This window comes from Lissotriton helveticus, chromosome 6 (genome assembly GCF_964261635.1).
Source record: "Lissotriton helveticus chromosome 6, aLisHel1.1, whole genome shotgun sequence".
NCBI lineage: Eukaryota > Metazoa > Chordata > Amphibia > Caudata > Salamandridae > Lissotriton > Lissotriton helveticus.
In genome coordinates this window covers 1,122,263,184-1,122,282,722 of record NC_136067.1, presented here as the reverse complement: position 1 = coordinate 1,122,282,722, position 19,539 = coordinate 1,122,263,184, and the positions used below count along the sequence as shown (strand labels likewise).

At 43.8% G+C, this 19,539-nt stretch overlaps 1 protein-coding gene across 1 annotated transcript in view; it reads left to right on the top strand.

Annotated features, from left to right (window-relative positions):
• The window catches only part of SYNE1 (spectrin repeat containing nuclear envelope protein 1), a 2,361,447-nt gene that overhangs the window by 424,231 nt on the left and 1,917,677 nt on the right, over positions 1-19,539 (top strand). The gene's annotated exons all lie outside the window — the stretch shown is intronic.

Genomic DNA, 19,539 nt, shown 5'->3' with positions numbered 1-19,539 from the left:
AAAGAATCACCCCTCTTCAAAGGAGTTATAGTAGATCAAGGCCCACACTCGATGAGATCCGTCACAGCACACGCGTTCCTACTATCTGAAAACCATCCTGTATTGTGATTGGGGAGGGGACCGAGCCTGAAGCGGAAGATTCCAGGGATGACTCTTTGTACATCAAAGTTTTTACAATTATGTGTCACATTAAAAATATATAGCACTCCAACAAAGTAGTAAGATTATAAAACTTGAATAACTTATAAATATATACAACAAAACAAAAACAGTAAAAACATTTAAACATTTTTAGGGAAAAACAACGAAGTAGCGGTCGGCTGTGCGAATAGTCCCAACGCAGCACAACGTCCAGATTTCTGGACGGCACCCAGGTGATGTTGCCTGGGTGCCGCACTGATTTCGGCATCCGGCGTGGGGCGTCGCGGGGGGTGGGTCATCAGTAGCAAACTGTTGTGCGAATAGTTCCAAGGCAGCAGAACGATGGCACCAAGGTGATGTCCAGTAAGTTGCCGCACTGGTTTTGGTATCCTACAATGCTGCTCCGAATAACGGCGTGGGGCGCCCCGGGGGGGGGGGGGGGAGGCGGCGTGAACGGGCCTCTCCAGGTGGAGTCTCGTCTGTTGTAGTGGGGCGCCCCTTTACCGTTTCAGTTGCCATTCCGTCCGCTTTTGGTCCACTGTGTCAAAAGCCGCAATTCAGCTGAGTTGCGCCCACTCTTGCGGTGCAGCGATAGGCGGCTGTCACAGGACTCTCAAAATGGCGGCAGGCTCTTTCCTTTTTGGGCCTGGTCCACTGAAATGGCCCTGGGACACCTTGGAAATCGGACGCTTGTCTGCTAGGTCTTGGACCCCATTCTCGAAAGCGTCCCCTCCGCCTTGAGGATTCAACAAAAGTTTTGGGGGCCCCCGACTCCTGCAGGCTTCTGGTGGGGAGCGGCTGCCATGATTGCTCGCGGAATGACCACGACGGAGCCACGAGATGGTGGTGCTTTCATGGTGACGCCAGCTTCAGTCTGAAACATCCAGAAACAAGGTGGGGCTTTCATCGTTTGGGAAAAAAAAAAGTTTTCATCCAATGAAAAGTGTTATTTTTAGGTCATATGATCAAGCCTTCCATCATTAGGAAACCAAAAGTAAAATGAACCAATGAAAAGTTTTATAAACAAGTCACATGACCTGTTATGCAGCATAGGGTATAAAATGCGGAGAAAATACGTTGGCACGTGAGGCGGCGTCAGTAGCGGACCGATGTGCGAATAGGCCGAAGGCAACACAACGCGCCAAGATCCGGATGGCACCGAGGTGGTGTCCAGCAAGTTGCAGCACTGGTGTGGCCATCCTACAATGCTGAAAGTCGGCGTGGGGCGCCCCGTTGGCCTGTGAGTTCGCGTCAGTAGCGGACCGATGTGCGAATAGGCCGAAGGCAGCACAACGCGCCAAGATCCGGATGGCACCGAGGTGGTGTCTAGTAAGTTGCCGCATTGGTGTGGCCATCCTACAATGTTGAAAGTCGGCGTTGGGCGCCCCGTTGGCCTGTGAGATGGCGTCAGTAGCGGACCGATGTGCGAATGGGGCCAAAGGCAGCGCAACAATATTTTCTGAATAGAAGACACCACAAGGCGCTGAGATGCCAAGATCCGGATGGCACCGAGGTGGTGTCTAGCAAGTTGTGGCACTGGTGTGGCCATCCTACAATGGTAAAAGTCGGCGTGGGGCGCCCTGTTGGCCTGTGAGATGGTGTCAGTAGCGGACCGATGTGCGAATGGGGCCAAAGGCAGCGCAACAATATTTTCTGACTAGAAGACACCACAAGGCGCTGAGATGCCAAGATCCGGATGGCACCGAGGTGATGTCTAGCAAGTTGCTGTACTGGTGTGGCCATCCTACAATGCTGAAACTCGGCGTGGGGCGCCCCATTAGCCTGTGAGATGGCGTCAGTAGCGGACCGATGTGCGAATGGGGCCAAAGGCAGCGCAACAATATTTTCTGAATAGAAGACACCACAAGGCGCTGAGATGCCAAGATCCGGATGGCACCGAGGTGGTGTCTAGTAAGGTGCACTGGTGTGGCCATCCTACAATGCTGAAAGTCGGCGTGGGGCGCCCCGTTGGCCTGTGAGATGGCGGCAGTAGCGGACCGATGTGCGAATGGGGCCAAAGGCAGCGCAACAATATTTTCTGAATAGAAGACACCACAAGGCGCTGAGATTCGGTTAGCACCGAGGTGGTGTCTAGCAAGCTATGCAGCTGAGTTGCGTGCGCACTTGCGGCGAATAGGTCGAAGGCAGCACAACAATGTTTTCTGAATAGAAGACACCACAAGGCGCTGAGATTCGGTTACCACCGAGGTGGTGTCTAGCAAGTTGCTGCACTGGTGTGGCCATCCTACAATACTGCTCCGAATAACGGCGTGGGGTGCCCGAAGGGGGGGGGGGAGGCGGCGTGAACGGGCCTTCCTAGGTGGAGGCTCGTCTGCTGTAGTGGGGCGCCCCTTTACCGTTTCAGTTGCCATTCAGCTGAGTTTCGGCCGCTCTTGATGCTACAGCGACAGGCGGCTGCAACAGGACTCTCAAAATGGCGTCCTGTTCTTTGGATTTGGGCCTGGTCCACTAAAATGGCCCTGGGACACCTTAGAACTCGGACGCTCGATTTTTTTTTCCTTTCCTCTACATGCAAAAAAAGGTAAATGCCCGGTACGTTATACGCTTCATCCGCCACGATGTACTCTCCAGAGGAACCGAAAAAAAATATAGTTATGGTAACTATACCATGCATCGTCATATGGAGAGGTGGCACCAATTAATTATAGTGCTGCATGAAAGAGAGATTTGGAGGAGAACCCCCGACCTGCCAGTACATTCATCAAAGAAGTGGCACTGACAGCATCAGAGGCAAGGGAAATGGTCCCAAATATTTAGAAGAACTTTGGAAAGATTAAAATGACATGTTTAGATTGTGGCAAATTAATTTCATGTGGACAGATGAGTGTTACTCTATAAATACAGCATATGAACATCATCATAGTCGATGGTTGGTAGAGACATTTTGACTATATCCTGGACCTGCCCGTCCTCGCCCAAAATGGCGCCGGAATAAATGGGACTCGTAACTCCTTGTTGTGTACTGGTTGCAGAACCTTGAAATCACGAGATACGTATGCAGTTTTGAAGCACATGGCGGGCGGGGACGAGAATTGATTGAGTATTTCGACATCCCTATTGATATTAAGTTCTGATGTGTTATTGATTACTGTACTATTGAAAGTTCGAATTAACGTCACCCATGGTACTTGCCCGCAAATGTATATCTAGATAATTTTATTGTAACTGGTCCTGTCATATTTTAATTATAAAATGTACGTCCACCGATTCCGCAACTGTTAGACACCTTAGTTCTTGCAACCTAATGGCCCGCCCGTTACGTTACTCTACAGTGTAAATGTCTACTCATCATATAAGATTACAATTTGCTCCGTGGCCGGCCCACGTGGTTATAGGCTCGTATTTGTATAATGAAATTTTCACAATAAAGGTTTTTAAAAGAAAACATGGTAGTAGTATATACATTGGTAAAGTTTTTAATAATAGTCACTGTTTTAGAATCATTAAAAGGCAAGTGAAATAAAGCAGACCAATTACATGAAGGGTAAAAGGTATAATACGCAGGAACGCAGTAAAGATAAATGGTCAAGGGCTGTTGTGTTTTCTACTCCTGCAACATAAAGTGATCGATAAGAATCTCATATTCAGGCGTATCGGCGACTAAGACAGCAGGTCGACCCTCTTTTGCTCAACGGCTCCGTCATGGGACGAAGAAACGCCCTTTTTCTCGAAAAAAGAATATATTTTACTTGCAGGACAGTTGTAAATTTTCCGGGAAAGTACATTAGCCTGGAACATTATAACATATATTTAAGAAAAAATAATGTTCGGAAGTAATAAAAAGCGTAATTTTTAGGTCATATAACCAAGCCTTTCATCATTAGAATAAGAAAAGTAAAATGAACCAATGAAAAGTTTTATTAACAAGTCACATGACCTGTTATGCTTACGTTACGCGCTGCGCGTCGCGCCCCGGATGACTTCCGGATGCGCTAACGCGGCGCGTCATATGACGCATTATGCGACAACGCAGGTCCAGAATATAGTCAAAATGTCTCCACCAACCAGCGGTCGGAACACAACCCCTTTCAGCAGGCTAAATAGTTCTGTTAAATGACAACAGAAGGGACAGGCAACAAGAACCATTAGTCAAAGAGGGGAGGGCTAGTTCTTCTCTACCGGGTTACATTGGGGCGCTACCGGAACTGATCGAATTGGTAGTCTACAGTGTTTCTGGATGTTTCAGACTGAAGCTGGGGTTAGCATGAGAGCACCACCATTTCGTAGCTCCGTCGTGGCCATTCCGCGAGCAATCATGGCAGCCGCTCTTTATCGTTATTTTGGGCGGGGTGGGTGGCGGAGCCGAGCTGTATTGCAGCCATCATGGTGTGGAGTTCAGTTCATCTCACTAGTTTCGTATTTGTCATGAGGGGTTGTTCCTAATGTTTCTATTTTAGCGAGGTCAAAAAGAGATCCCATTAGTGGCCTACTGATTTTGCTCGATTCCTTTTTGTTTTTTTACACGATTTTTCGTTATCTGCAAAGACTAAACAGAGTATTGCGACTCTGTGTTTGTTTGTAAATAGAGAATGAACCAAAGAGAACCAATTCTAAAACAGTAAATGCTTGGATAACAATCAATCAAATGGAGAGAGAAGCAGGCACGACGTATTACAACGGGGGCAAAGGCCTGCGTTAACTACCTTTCACTATCTGCAAAGAGAGAGTACTCCTAATAGAAATGAGGGGGGGGCAGCATTCAAAGCAGATCAGTGTGCATAAACACGAAAATGTTTTTACTTACCACGTACTTGACATTCGACAGCTTATGATATTTGCTATTAAAAAAACATTGAAATTCACTGAAAAAACCATAGGTTATAGACCATATATAGTTAGGAATTAGCATTTACAAAACCTTGAAAATTCACTGAAAAAACCATAGGTTATAGACCATATATAGTTAGGAATTAGCATTTACAAAACCTTGAAAATTCACTGAAAAAACCATAGGTTATAGACCATATATCGTTAGGAATTAGCATTTAAAAAACCTTATTTTACCCACACAAAACCATTGAAATTCCATATATAGTTAGTTGCACTAACTATATATCGCGCACCCGCAATCCACTGCTGATGATGTCACATATTACATCATTCATGACATGGTCAGTGACATCACCGATGACATCACTGATGACATCTCAAATGACATCACTGATGACATCTCATTTGACATCAATGACCACATCACTGATGATATCATTCATGTGACAATACAATGCATCTCCTCACACTTTAATATAACCTCTGTTACACCCAGTGTTAAATACAGAGTATAATTTTTGAAACCATTGACACACCAATACTAGTTACTACATACGCACTCAGTGATTCCTATGTTTACACACACATTCACTCATTTACCCATACAATCATTCATACATACAATCACTCATCTTTACAACACTATCATATGCACTCATACACCTATACAGACTCTCACACTCTGTCACTCATCCATGGAGTTACTCACACACCTAGTCAGTCCTGTAAAGAATCAATCACACTTCCATTTTCTAATCTATACAGTTAAACATAGAGCACCTTACATTTTGAAACATATACTAACACATAATTACTCTCTTATATCATTGATACAAGTACACATTGATCTGCACAGAGTCACACACCTCCCAGCCAGCCACACACACACTCAGTCTCCCATACAAATACTTGGGCAATCAATCAATAACCCATATAGTTACTCATATAGCTACTGATCAACACATGCAGCAGTTTACAGAACAACAGACATAATGATGCACAAATTAAGACAGTTTAGTCACTAACCCATGCACTCAGTGAGACACATTTAATCACTCACTCATACAGTCAGTCACGCACCTACTAAATCCTTCATCCAGACACTTCTACATCTGCTCATTCTTCAATATGTAAAACATATTTAAACTTTACAGAAACACACAGTCACTGGATGATGTCATCAGTGATGTCATTTGAGATGTCATCAGTGATGTCATCAGTGATGTCACTGACCATGTCGTGAATGATGTAATATGTGACATCATCAGCAGTGGATTGCGGGTGCGCGATATATAGTTAGTGCAACTAACTATATATGGAATTTCAATGGTTTTGTGTGGGTAAAATAAGGATTTTTAAATGCTAATTCCTAACGATATATGGTCTATAACCTATGGTTTTTTCAGTGAATTTTCAAGGTTTTGTAAATGCTAATTCCTAACTATATATGGTCTATAACCTATGGTTTTTTCAGTGAATATATATATATATATATATATATATATATATATATCCATCCCTGGGGGATGGGTTCCCCAGGGCCCAAAAAAGTAAAAAGAAGGGGGGAACAGGCAGCCCCCCTTATAAAAAAATAAATAAAATAAAAAACAGGATTGTTCCAGAGGCCTCACAGCAGCAGTCTGTAAACGCGCCTGTGGCGCATTTTACAATGGGGAATTAATTCCCCTTCAATCCTGAGGGCCCCTGGGGGCCGAATACCCCATCAGGTACCTCAAAAAGTGCCAGAGGCCTTCGTTGCAAAGAGGTGGTCCAGGCCACCCTCCTTTTTACACCTCTCTGCAACGCAGCTCTGTGGCGCTTTTTGGAGGTACCTGGTGGGCTAGTTGGACCCCATGGACCCTCAGGATTTAAGGGGACTTAATCCCCCAACTTAAAACATGCCAAGGGGCGTGTTTGCTCAGTGGTGAAGGGAGGGGGTGGGGCCTGATGTGACATGTGTGCAAACACGCCCTCTGACGCGTTAAAAGTTGGGGAATTAATTTCATTTCAATCCTGAGGGCACCTGGGGGCCAACTACCCCATCTGATACCTCAAAAAAGCACCAGAGGCCTGTGTTGCAGAGAGGTGGTCCAGGCCACACCCCTTTTTACACCTCTCTGCAACGCAGCTCTGTGGCGCTTACTGGAGGTACCTGGTGGGCTAGTTGGACCCCAGGAACCCTGAGGATTTAAGGGGACTTAATCACCCAACTTAAAACGTGCCACAGTGTTTTTATCAGTGAATATATATATATGTATATATATATATTACCTACTGGCGGTCGGCAGTAGGTAGTTATAGTTAGGACCTATTTTCCATAGGAAATCCCCAACATTCTATTTGGAATAACTTTGGTGCCGGTTGATGAATCTTCGTGAAATTTTCAAAACGAATGGCCAGCTCCGGTCCGCTCCTATCCTGAAAGTCTCGGGATGATTCGTGTAGCGGGGGCTGAGAGCTGCTGATCGGAATTACACCTATTTGGCAAAGAGGTAGTCCTTAGTTCAGACTCATGCCTTTTGCTTAAATGGTGTAAATCCCTTCAGTACTTACTGAGAAAATCACATTTAAAAGTACATATATATCTATGCCCGTGCAGGATCCGCGTATCCTAAGCGCACCCTGCCGTGCACGAGCTGCATGCTAATTGACTGTCAACACTCCAAATCAGGAAGTGTTGGCAGCCATCTTGTGCCTCGATAGTACTGAGGCACAAGAAATCAGAAAAAGAAACGCGAAAAACACAAAAAAGGGGCAGGGTAGGAACACCTTGACCCCCTAGGGCTGTTCAGGGTGTCCCACAAGAAAATCGGCAAAATCCACGAAGGATGCGCTGATCTTGCCGATAAAAAACAACCGAAGCGCGGGCTCCCGTGCTTCGTTGGTAATTGGCCCCCGGGGGGGGCGAATCCCGGGGCAATAGTTATGTAAAGGGGGGGCCCAGAGGGTCCCCCCCAACCCCGGGCTCCACTACCCCCGCCCTTTGTTGGTAATTGGCCCCCGGGGGGCCTAATCCTGGGGGCAATAGTTATGTAAAGGGGGCATATCTGACAACTGTCAAGAGGTAACAAGTGACATCAAAACCACCGGCCACTTAGCGCTGGCGAAAAGAGAAATGGGAACACAAACCGGTAATAAATCATGCAAGGAACCAATAAGTAACCAATGTAAAACTACGGTATACTCCCTTAAGAAACTCTTTAAAGAAGACACTAATAGCGAGTCTAACCAATATCCTATATTCAGGAAACCTAAAGACAAACTTATCATGGCCAGTCCTGTCATGGACCAAGAAAAAAAGGATAGCATTGGCCTAAATGGTGAGGATGCGCAGGATTTACAAAATATAAAAAAGAAGCAAGTGAAAAGAAAGAAAAAAAGGGGAAAGCCGCTAAGAAGATTTAAAAAGAAAAAAGCGCATAAACTCAAATTTCAGAAGACCATCACCCCTCCTGATGCCCATCTTGTTCACGAAGAAAGTATAAAATCGCCCATATCTCTAAAGAGAATAAATAAAAACCTGATGGAAAAATCTAATAATACAATTCTCCACCAAAACCGGTTAAACCCAAGGGCAAAAGACTTCCTTTATGACCCAGTAAGCCCTGCATTAAGAGTTCATTTTAAAGGACCCGAAGACTACCGAAAAAAAGACCCACCACAAGAAGATTTAATATCGACGCAGCTGCAAATAACAGAGCTGTTTCCAACAGATGAAGCACCTCTCAACCGTGGCCGTATTATTAACCTCCTTCAACTTATTTTGCCCCTACAAACTTTAACACGAAAAGAAATCAACTTAGTAACCTTCCCGGATAAAGAAAAAATGAAAACCGCCGTGGTAGAATTTTGGTCACCAATGCTCCCGGGAATTATTCTGAAAGAAAAAGAGACTCTCCATAAATGTGGCTATGATTTGACCTCAATACAGAAATCTACAGACGGAAAACCGAGAAATCTGCCTAAGGGATCTTTACAAAAAACCTTTAATCAGCAAAATAAAAAAACTAATTACATAGGCGACTCTGCAGATCATCTAATTATCTTAGTAAAGGACGGGGAGAGAGAAATCTGGAGCCAAAGTACCAAAGATAAGGATACAGTAAATGTAGATCAGTCTTGGTTATGGATTGCAGAGACTTTAAACAATAAAAAACAAGCACGGAACAAGAATCACTCAGTTTAGCAGTGGTCTACTGATATCATCTTGGAACATAGCAGGGAAAACACCAGAAAAGATGATGGAACTGACGAAAAACCAACCAGCTATAATGGCAATTCAAGAAACTTGGTCAACAAAAAGTTTTTACCGGGAGGGGTATTTCACCTATGATATCCCAGCGCAGGACGTTGGCCGAGGGCATGCGAAGGGAGGTATAGCAATCCTTTTAAGCGAAGAGTACAACTGGGCCCAAGAAATCATCTCTACAAAATCTAACCACTTTCAATGTATTAAGATCTGGTTGGGGTTAGACACTTCAGAGCTGCAAAAAAACTTTTTGCTTTTCAACGTTTATATCCCCCCTGGACAAAAAAACGACAGGCTATTTGCTGAAATCTTGGAGGGTATTTAGCTAATAACAGAAACTCAAGCCTATCTCCCCTTTATAATCATGGGTGACCTCAACGGAAAACTATCTAACACAGAAATATCGAAATGGGCAAGCTGGTATAAGGAGGAAGCTCTTGAAATTTCAGTGCCATTGTTCCCGACCAGAAGCAAGGCTGACAAAAGGGGGAAAATATTATTACAATCACTACCTTTACTAAATGGAACTATCCTAAATGGAAATGTGGAAGGTAACATCCCTGCGTCTTATACGAGACAGGGAATGAATTCCATATCAATTTTGGATTATATGATCTGCAGCTTGGATATGTATGGGTCTGTTTCACAGCTTCAGACTTACTTTGTCCAAGGAAGCGACCATGCCATCCAGGCTTTACACACCCAATGGACAACGACCACATGCCCAACAAGCCACATCATGTTTAAATCCAGTACAGTTACGGTAAAGACAAACCAAAGGCAGATATATTGGAATTCCGCTACACTCAATAAAGTCACCACTCTAATACATACTAAGCAGCTCCTTCAAGCAAACTATTCCTCCAACCTAATAACAAACTTTGAGACGATAATCGAGACATTAAAACAAACGCTCCAACACAAATTGGAACAAGCGGTACCAGCAAGACTCAAAAATAAAACTAGTAGGCCATCTACAAGCGCAAAAAGGTTAAATAAATTAATAAGATCGCAGTTCCTGGAGCCCTCTATATCGAGACAAGCAGAAATTAATAAATTAAAGAACCAACGCAAGAGGGAGAAACAACGGCAAAAAAGTATAACGCATGATAAAAACTGGGTCGACCTGCGGATAGCAGCAAAACAGTACAACCAACATACTTACTGGTCACTAATCGCTAAAGAAACAGGTACAAAAAAGGCCCTGCAAGCCAGTCCAGTCCCCCCTAAAGAATGGGAGATATATTTGACCAACTAGTATAAATTAAACACTAACAATGAAAGGCCTATAACTCCCACAAACAAGTGCGAAGGAATTACCTCATCCATTGGAACTGTGTCCCCCTTTTCTGCAGAAATGCATATAAGGAAGGCAAGAACAACAGGAGCCACCGGCCCAGACCAAATACCTATTAAGGTCCTTCAGACTGACCCTAAGGGATGGAGCACGATACTATCTCCCCTCTTCAATTTCATCCTCAATACAGGGAAATTGCCGAAATCCTGGAAGGGCAGTATCGTCATACCGATATATAAAAAGGGACCGAGACAACAACCTTGCAATTACCGGCAGATAGCACTACTGGATGCTACGGGAAAGATCTTTGCTGCAGAGGTTCTTGATCAACTAAAAAAATGGGCTTTCACACAGGGACTGATCCCGCTCTACCAAGCAGGCTTTAGGCCAAAGCACTCAGTCTTAGACAACATCGCGATGTTACAAACTATTCTTGACAAATATGTGGTAGTTAAATCCCAGCCTGTGTATGCAGCATTCATTGACTTTACCACAGCGTTCGACCGAGTGGATAGAGTGACCCTATGGAAAAAACTGAAGAAATTAGGAATCCCTCAGCAGTTGTTACGAATTATAATTGCACTGCATACAGACACCTGGTGCCAAGTACAAATGGGGAGGGAAAAGGGCCTGACTAACCCGATCCCAACCCCTAACGGACTCAAGCAAGGGTGCCTCCTTTCTCCGTTGTTGTTCTCCTTATACCTCAGTGATTTGCCTCAGCATCTACAGCAAGAACTAAACTTCCCACCAAAGGTAGCTGCCCCAAAAATTCATACCCTACTTAATGCAGACGATATTATAGTGTTGGACCAAACACCCTTTGGACTACAAAACGATCTGGATGCCCTGTATAAGTATACTAAGGAAAATTTTCTAATACCTAATTTAGCCAAAACAAAAATAGTTTCCTTTTCAGGGAAGAAAAAAAGCAGTAAATATTGTTGGAGACTTGGAGTCGAAAAAATCGAAGAAGCTGAGGAGTATACCTATCTGGGTAGGATCTTCACTAAGTCGCTAAAAAACAACCGCCAGTTTCTAAACTTGTCGAGAAAATCAGAGGTGCACGCAGGAGCACTGCTAAGGTTATATGCGGCCTCGCTAAATAGACATTTTTCCTCCCTGCTTAAAGTCTACAGTGTGAAGATCCCTGCAGTTTTATCGTATGCCCTGGAATACATACCTATAAAGCAGTGGACATTCCTGGACCTAAAAGAAGGAAACATTTTGAGGAAAATGCTAAAAGTAGCGCAGTCTATCCCAGTACAAGCACTCCGCCTTGAACTATCGCTCACGAGCTCTTACTCTCGAGGTATCGCAAACATCATTAGGTGGGCATACAACCTGCTCCATGCAAAGGATGGTACACTTCGCTCCCTGCTTAAAACAGAGACTTTTGATAATGATTCTACGAAGTACGTATTTTATAAAAACATGTCTTTCGCCTTCAAACTGGCGAATATTAGTACTGATCTGTTGATGACTTGGACACCGCCTCAATTGAAACTCTTTTTAAAATGCTATACTCCAAGACTAAGCTTTGACCTTGACTCATCGCATTGCGCCAAACTAATTTTATATAAGAACTTTGCTGAATCAGTGGTATTTAAGAAAACCCAGAACTACATAGATTTTAATCTCACTCACGGCGCTAGGAGATTAATTATCCTGCTTCGGCTGGGCATTCTACCCACCCAAACTATAACATCAAAATGGCATCAAAACGAGTCACCAATATGTAGCCTATGTAACGGCGGGGAGCAGGACTTAGAGCATCTACTGTTCATATGCCCCAATCTAAAAGTAGTAGCGGCGAGAGCAAAACATCTGTATCCTATATATCTCAGATGCCGCATCACCACCGTCAAGGAATTGATTATCGCTTGCAAAACTCCCCCTAATGAACTAGTTTGTTATAAACTTTATAAATTTTTAAAACCTCTGTTATCTTTGTATTAACATGAGAACTTTTAAAAACTGTAAGAATTGAATTTTATATATTATTTGTGGTCCTCAGTGGAGTACCAAACCAAATAAAAATAAAACTTGTAAACTTGTAAAGGGGGGCCCAGAGGGTCCCCCAGCCCTGGGGACCGCCACCCCAGCCCTGGGGACCGCCACCCCCTGGGCTTTATTTAATTATTAGGGGGGGCTCTCAGGCCCCCCCAGCCCTGGGGTCCGCCACCCCCGGCGTTTATTATTATTCGGTGGGGGGCTCTCAGGCCCCCCCTGCCCGGGGACCGCCACCCCCTGGAGCCCCCTAATATTTGTTGGGGGGCTCTCAGAACCCCCAACCCTGGGGACCGCCACCCCCTGGGGCTTCTACTTCTTTATTGGGGGGCTCTCAGGCCCCCCCAGCCCCAGGGACCGCCACCCCCCCAGGGCGTACAAAAATGAATGGCGGGGGGCTCACGCCCCCCACATGCCCCGGGGCTTTACTTTTTAACAATATACCCTGTGTGGGGGGGCTCAAGCCCCCCCACATGCCCGGGGACCGCCACCTCCCCGGGGCACTAAGTTTTAAATTTGGGGGTCCATTATGGACCCCAAGCCCCGAGGACCACCACCCCCGGGGCTTTTGAAATGGTGGTTGGGGGCCATGCAGCCCCCCTCCTGGAGCCCTCGAGGGCCCTGGGGACCGCCATCCCCCAGGGACAGCTCCTGCAGTGTCCCGGGGTGCCCACCCCCACGACACTGCCATTTGCAATGACAGGGCGGGAGCCTCGGGGCTCCCACCCTGTCATTGCAAACTGCTTTGCTATTTGGAAGAGAGAGCAGCAAACCTGCTCTCTTTTCCAACTAGCAAAGCAGATTGCTTTTCCACATGGGGAGCAGCATGTTAGCTGCTATCCATGTGGAAAAGCAATGCCGGCTCCCGCAGGATGTGGGGAGCCGGCTGGGACCGTGGGGGGATAGGGGACCCCCCCAGGGTCCCCAATGGAGTGGGCCAACGGAGTGGGCCAGCCCCGGGGGATGGGGTCCCCGGGGATATTAGTGGCCCATTAGGGGGGCCGTGTGGCCCCCCTCCTCAAAAAGATTTTTTTTTTTTATTTTAAATTGGGGGCAGGCCCTGGGAGATGGGGTCCCCCGAGCCAAAAAATTAGAAAAAGAAGGGAGGCTACACAGTCCCTCTTCTTAAAAAAATAATAATTTTAAAACGGGATTGCGGACGGGGGCCACACCCCCTCATTGCACCACTCAGCAAATGCGCCCCCTGGCTCGTTTGCAGAGGGGAAACAAATTCCCCTTGAATACTGGGGGTCCCTGGGGGCTAACTAGCCCACCAGGTACCTCCAGTATGCGCCAGGGAGCTGCGTTACAGAGAGGTGTTCTGAGGCCACGCCCCTTTTCCCACCTCTCTGCAACGCAGCTCTGTAGCGCTTACTGGAGGTAGCTGGTGGGCTAGTTGCACCCCAGGGACCCTCAGTATTCAAGGGAGTTAATCCTCCAACTTAAAATGCCCCACTGGGCGTGTTTGCACAGTGGTGAAGGGAGGGGGCGGGGCCTCAGTTCACATGTGTGCATTACTCACCTGTTATCAGGAGAGACCTCAGTCTTGCATCTTTGAGCCCAGTACTGACCCTGAAAAGTAATTCTAACCGTACTTACCAGTAAATTGTATTTCTTTCCATGGGTTAACATTGACTGGTTTCACTTGGAAATTCTTCTAAGTGTGGAGTTTTGGAACTACTAAATATTCACCTAAAATCATCCGAACAAAGAATTCCTATTTACTCACCTGTTATCAGGAGAGAACCCAGTGCTGCATCTTTTAGCCCAGCACAGACCCTGAAAAGTAATTCTAACCTTACTTACCAGTAACTTGCATTTCCTTCCATAGGAATCCATTGTCAGGTTTTCACCAGAAAAGTTTCTGTCTATTTTCACAAACTAAAAATATTCCTAAAATATCACCTGTATGACTTAAACGCATTCTTTCAACTGTTTACAGGAGATGCACCAGTGCTGGATCCAGGATCCACCACTGAGTATGAAAAAGTCACGATAATACTACTTACCTGCTAAGTGAATTTCCTTCCATAGGGTAACATTGACTGGTTTCACTTTGAAATTCTTCTTAGTGTGGAGTTTTGGAACTTTAAAATATTCCTATAAAATCAGCAGCACTACGAATTCCGATTTACTCACCTGTTATCAAGAGAGACCTCAGTGCTGCATTTTTGAACCCAGTACTGAGTCTGAAAAGTAATTCTAACCATACTTACCAGTAACTTGAATGTCCTCATTGATGTCACTGACCATGTCATGAATTATGTAATATGTGAAATCATCAGCAGTGGATTGCGGGCGCGCGAGGTATAGTTAGTACAACTAACTATAACAGAGGAATTTCAATGGTTTTGTACAACTGAAATGTCTAGCTAACTTTAACACCCCTGAAACCTATGGTTTTTTCAGTGAATAAATATATATATATATTCACTGAAAAAACCATAGGTTATAGACCATATATAGTTAGGAATTAGCATTTAGAAAACCTTATTTTACTCACACAAAACCATTGAAATTCCATATATAGTTAGTTGCACTAACTATATATCGCGCACCCGCAATCCACTGCTGATGATGTCACATATTACATCATTCATGACATGGTCAGTGACATCACTGATGACATCACTGATGACATCTCAAATGACATCACTGATGACATCACTGATAACAACATCCAGTGATTTTTTGTTTCTATAAAGTTTAAATATGTCTTACATATTGAAGAATGAGTGGATGTGTAAGTGTCTGGACGAAGGATTTAGTAGGTGCATGACTGACTGTATGAGTGAGTGATTAAATGTGTCTCACTGACTGCATGGGTTAGTGACTAAACTGTCTTAATTTGTGCATCATTATGTCTGTTGTTCTGTAAACTGCTGCATGTGTTGATCAGTAGCTATATGAGTAACTATATGGGTTATTGATTGATTGCCCAAGTATTTGTATGGGAGACTGAGTGTGTGTGTGGCTAGCTGGGAGGTGTGTGACTCTGTGCAGATCAATCTGTACTTGTATCAATGATTGTATAAGAAGGTAAGTATGTGTTAGTATATGTTTGAAAATGTAAGGTGCTCTATGTTTAACTGTATAGACAAGAAAATGGAAGTGTCATTGATTCTTTACAGGACTGACTAGGTGTGTGAGTAACTCCATGGATGATTGGCAGACTGTGAGTGTCTGTATAGGTGTATGAGTGCATATGATAGTGTTGTAAAGATGAGTGATTGTATGTATGAATGATTGTATGGGTGAATGAGTGAAGGTGTGTGTAGACGTAGCAATCAGTGAGTGCGTATGTAGTAACTAGTATTGGTGTGTCAATGGTTTCAAAAATTATACTCTCTTTTTAACACTGGGTGAAACAGAGGTTATATTAAAATGTGAGGAGATGCATTGTATTGTCACATGAATGATATCATCAGTGATGTGGTCATTGATGTCAAATGAGATGTCATCAGTGATGTCATCAGTGATGTCATTTGAGATGTCATCAGTGATGTCATCAGTGATGTCACTGACCATGTCATGAGTGATGTAATATGTGACATCATCAGCAGTGGATTGCGGGTGCGCGATATATAGTTAGTGCAACTAACTATATATGGAATTTCAATGGTTTTGTGTGAGTAAAATAAGGTTTTCTAAATGCTAATTCCTAACTATATATGGTCTATAACCTATGGTTTTTTCAGTGAATTTTCAAGGTTTTGTAAATGCTAATTCCTAACTATATATGGTCTATAACCTATGATTTTTTCTGTGAATTTCATTGGTTTTTTAACAGCTAATATCTGTAGCTGTAAAATGTATTCTTCTTTAAATCCAAAAATATATTTTATATGTTTATGAATAATTTTTTTTTTAAATATTTTTTTTTCTTCGTTCCCGCTTCGCGAATCGGGAAGCTTCTCGTTAGCTGACCTTGATGCCGCGAAATAGACCGCGAGCCGGTAAACGTTTCTTTACCGCAAGTGCCGCGTTAGAAAACAACATCGTGACGCCTCCCGTCCGCATGACGTTTCACGTTGTCGCGTGATACGTCATATGACGTGCTACGTTAGCGAACTGGTACGCGAAGCGAGTCGCAAAGCGCAGGTTTCTGGAAGCAAACCGGGAGGCCCTGCAAAGCGCTTAACGTAAACACAGCAAGTCATGTGACTTGGTAATAACACTTTTCATTGGTTCATTTCACTTTTGGTTTCCTAATGATGTAAGACTAGGTCATATAATCTAAAATGAACACTTTTGATTGGTTGAGAACTCTTGTTTTTCCCAAATGATGAAAATCCCTCCTTCTTTCCTCACTCTGACTTTCATCATTGTGAGAGAAAGACCCTTTGTGATCACTGAGCAATGGCTTCTTTAGTAGCTTCCGCTGGTGCTTCCCCACCACCTCCACCACATCCAAGGAAGAGTGGACCACCTGCTCAAGTTATAATTCAACAAGAAGAAGAAGAAGAGGAACAGGACGACGAGCACGAAGAGAGGCAGTTTTTGCCTGAGCAGCCCAGGACGTCTCACCGGAAAAAAAACTTCATTTGGCAATTTTTTTAAATTCCCAAAGGTCAGAAAAAAGTAAATGCAAGATACGTAACTTGCCTTATATGTCAAGATAGACTGTCCAGAGGAACCGAGAAAAAATACAGTTTCGGAAACTACACAATGCATCGCCATATGACTAGGTGGCATCCTAACAACTACAGTGCTGCACAGTTTCGGAACGACCTAGATAATCTCCCTATTATGGCCAGAAGATCTGTTGTACCGGAAGTAACGGGACCAGAGGGCAGGGAGATGGTGCCAAATATACAAATGAAATTTGGTGAAGTAAAACACATCTGCGTATTTTGCGATGGATTCATTTCCTACGGAGGAAAAAGCATCACTCTGATCAACAGAGCTATTGACTATCATATGCAAGTTTGTACGAAACGCCCAAAATAATAAATACTTCTTTTTTTGTTTTGTTGCTCCTGTTGAGCCCTTTACAATGAATCGTTTTCATTGCCCCCTCCAAGAAAAACCCCAAAAAATATAAAACTGTTCAGAAAAATTCAAAAAAAGTAAAAAAATGTTCCGAAAAATAATAAAAAAAATATAAAACAACAAAAACAATTAAAAAAAAAGTTCTTTTCAGAACTACCTCCCCGTTATTAAAAAATTGGTACAATATTTGGAACTGTGCCAACCTCTATTTCTCTTAGTTCGCTTCCCAGTTCGCTTGCCGGTACGCGAACCAGAAGCGAACCAAAAACAGTAAGTATAAGGGAAGGAAACAGACACTTATGTTAAAAGAAAGACAGCTATAGGGGAGTAAACTAGAGATACTATTACCCGTAATCCACTGCTGATGATGTCACATATTACATCATTCATGACATGCTCACTGACATCATCAGCAGAGGATTGCGGGTTTTTTGGCAACGTGCCTTATCCACGGTTTAATAACGCTGCCTTTTGCTTTATATAAGTTTTCAAATTGTATGAAATATATACCAATAGGTCGTTATGAACCTTTAGGTAGTGCTTTTCTTCATGAGGTCTGGTCGCTTCCATACACATACAGATGTTTCAAAGATGATCAAGAAGTTTATCTGAATGGAGAGGAATGCACTGAGACGCCAGATCATTCACTAATGTGTAGGCACATACAGTTACACGGTTCATGCAACAAACACCGACCAAATATGGCTTGCGTGTTGCAAGGCACGCCAGTTCCTGCTATCATCCCCACGTTCAAGTTGTTGGAAAATGGTAGTTATTTGATGCTCAATAATGAAGATTGTTCTGAGTTAATTGAAAAGGGTCTGCACCTCTGTACGGGTGTTCGCTATGTGAAGCACGAAAGTTTCACGGGCCGAACTCAAGGCCACCTCTCTCTGAGACAAAAGAGCTCTTATTCTTGCCATGCCGTTGAAATCTGTCCCAAGGTTGGTATTTGTGGCCAGATTGAAAACTCCCTATGTTCATGTGTGGGAGGAAATAGAACATTTCTGCAGCAAATAACCCGTTCACTTACTGTTACGATAAAAGGAATACTTTTAATTCAGATTTGCCTTTCAATTTCAGCAAGATGGTTCCGACTATCTTTAACGCATCCTCCACAAAGACCCTGGCGCACTTTTTTAAAGTTGTTACCAGTGGTCTCGTGACTTCATTTGAGAAAATCTTTGGAGTCATCCCTGCTTCCTTTCATTCTATTTTCTCCACTCTGGTTCGTGGATTGGCATTTTTACTTGCATTACCAGCGGACGCTCTTGTGCTTTTTTACATTTTTAAATATGGATGTCCCTCCTATGCAACCTCCCACCCTGCAGCTGCTGACACTGTTCCGCAATCGCATGCTAGAATATTATGGCACAATGCCGTTGGCGATATTAAGCACGGCATATGGATTATCTTTTCGATTCTCCTACTTCACCTGTGTCCAGCCTGTATTTCACTGCCTGACCTGTGATTTCGATTGGGCCATTGATTTGTGTCTCTGCGGACCGGTTTCTCCTGACGTCGACTTTAATCAGCTGATGACTCCTATCATTACTCACGAGTTGGTTTGTCCTGGCGAAAGGATTATGGCTGTGGCATTGATGCATGGACTACTTGGTCCCTGGAATTTACTGGCGGCAGCACAGTCTTTCTTGGAACAGAGCTTTCTTGAAAACCCACCGAGCTGTCCTCTGATGGTGATAGAGGATCCGGTGCTGGGAGAGCACGTATGTTCTTTTCCGCTTTTAAATTGGATGGCTGAACTGTTTTCGGATGAAGACGGTGACTTCCTATTGGAGGCTGTTGCAGCTTATTTTGCATACACAGTTATGTCATAGACCTTTTTCATGTTTGATATGCTGAGTACTAGCATTTCATTGACAATTCATTGACTTATTTGTCAAGTTTTTATTATTTACCTTGCCTATTGGCTTAAGACTCGATAAAGTACTTGGCTGTTTTATTTTTCTTTAGCATTAAATTTTCCTAGTTTTTAATGCTTTACCTTGCGGACCGTCCACATATAAACTTGCAATCTGCTCTCATGAGATGGCACTTC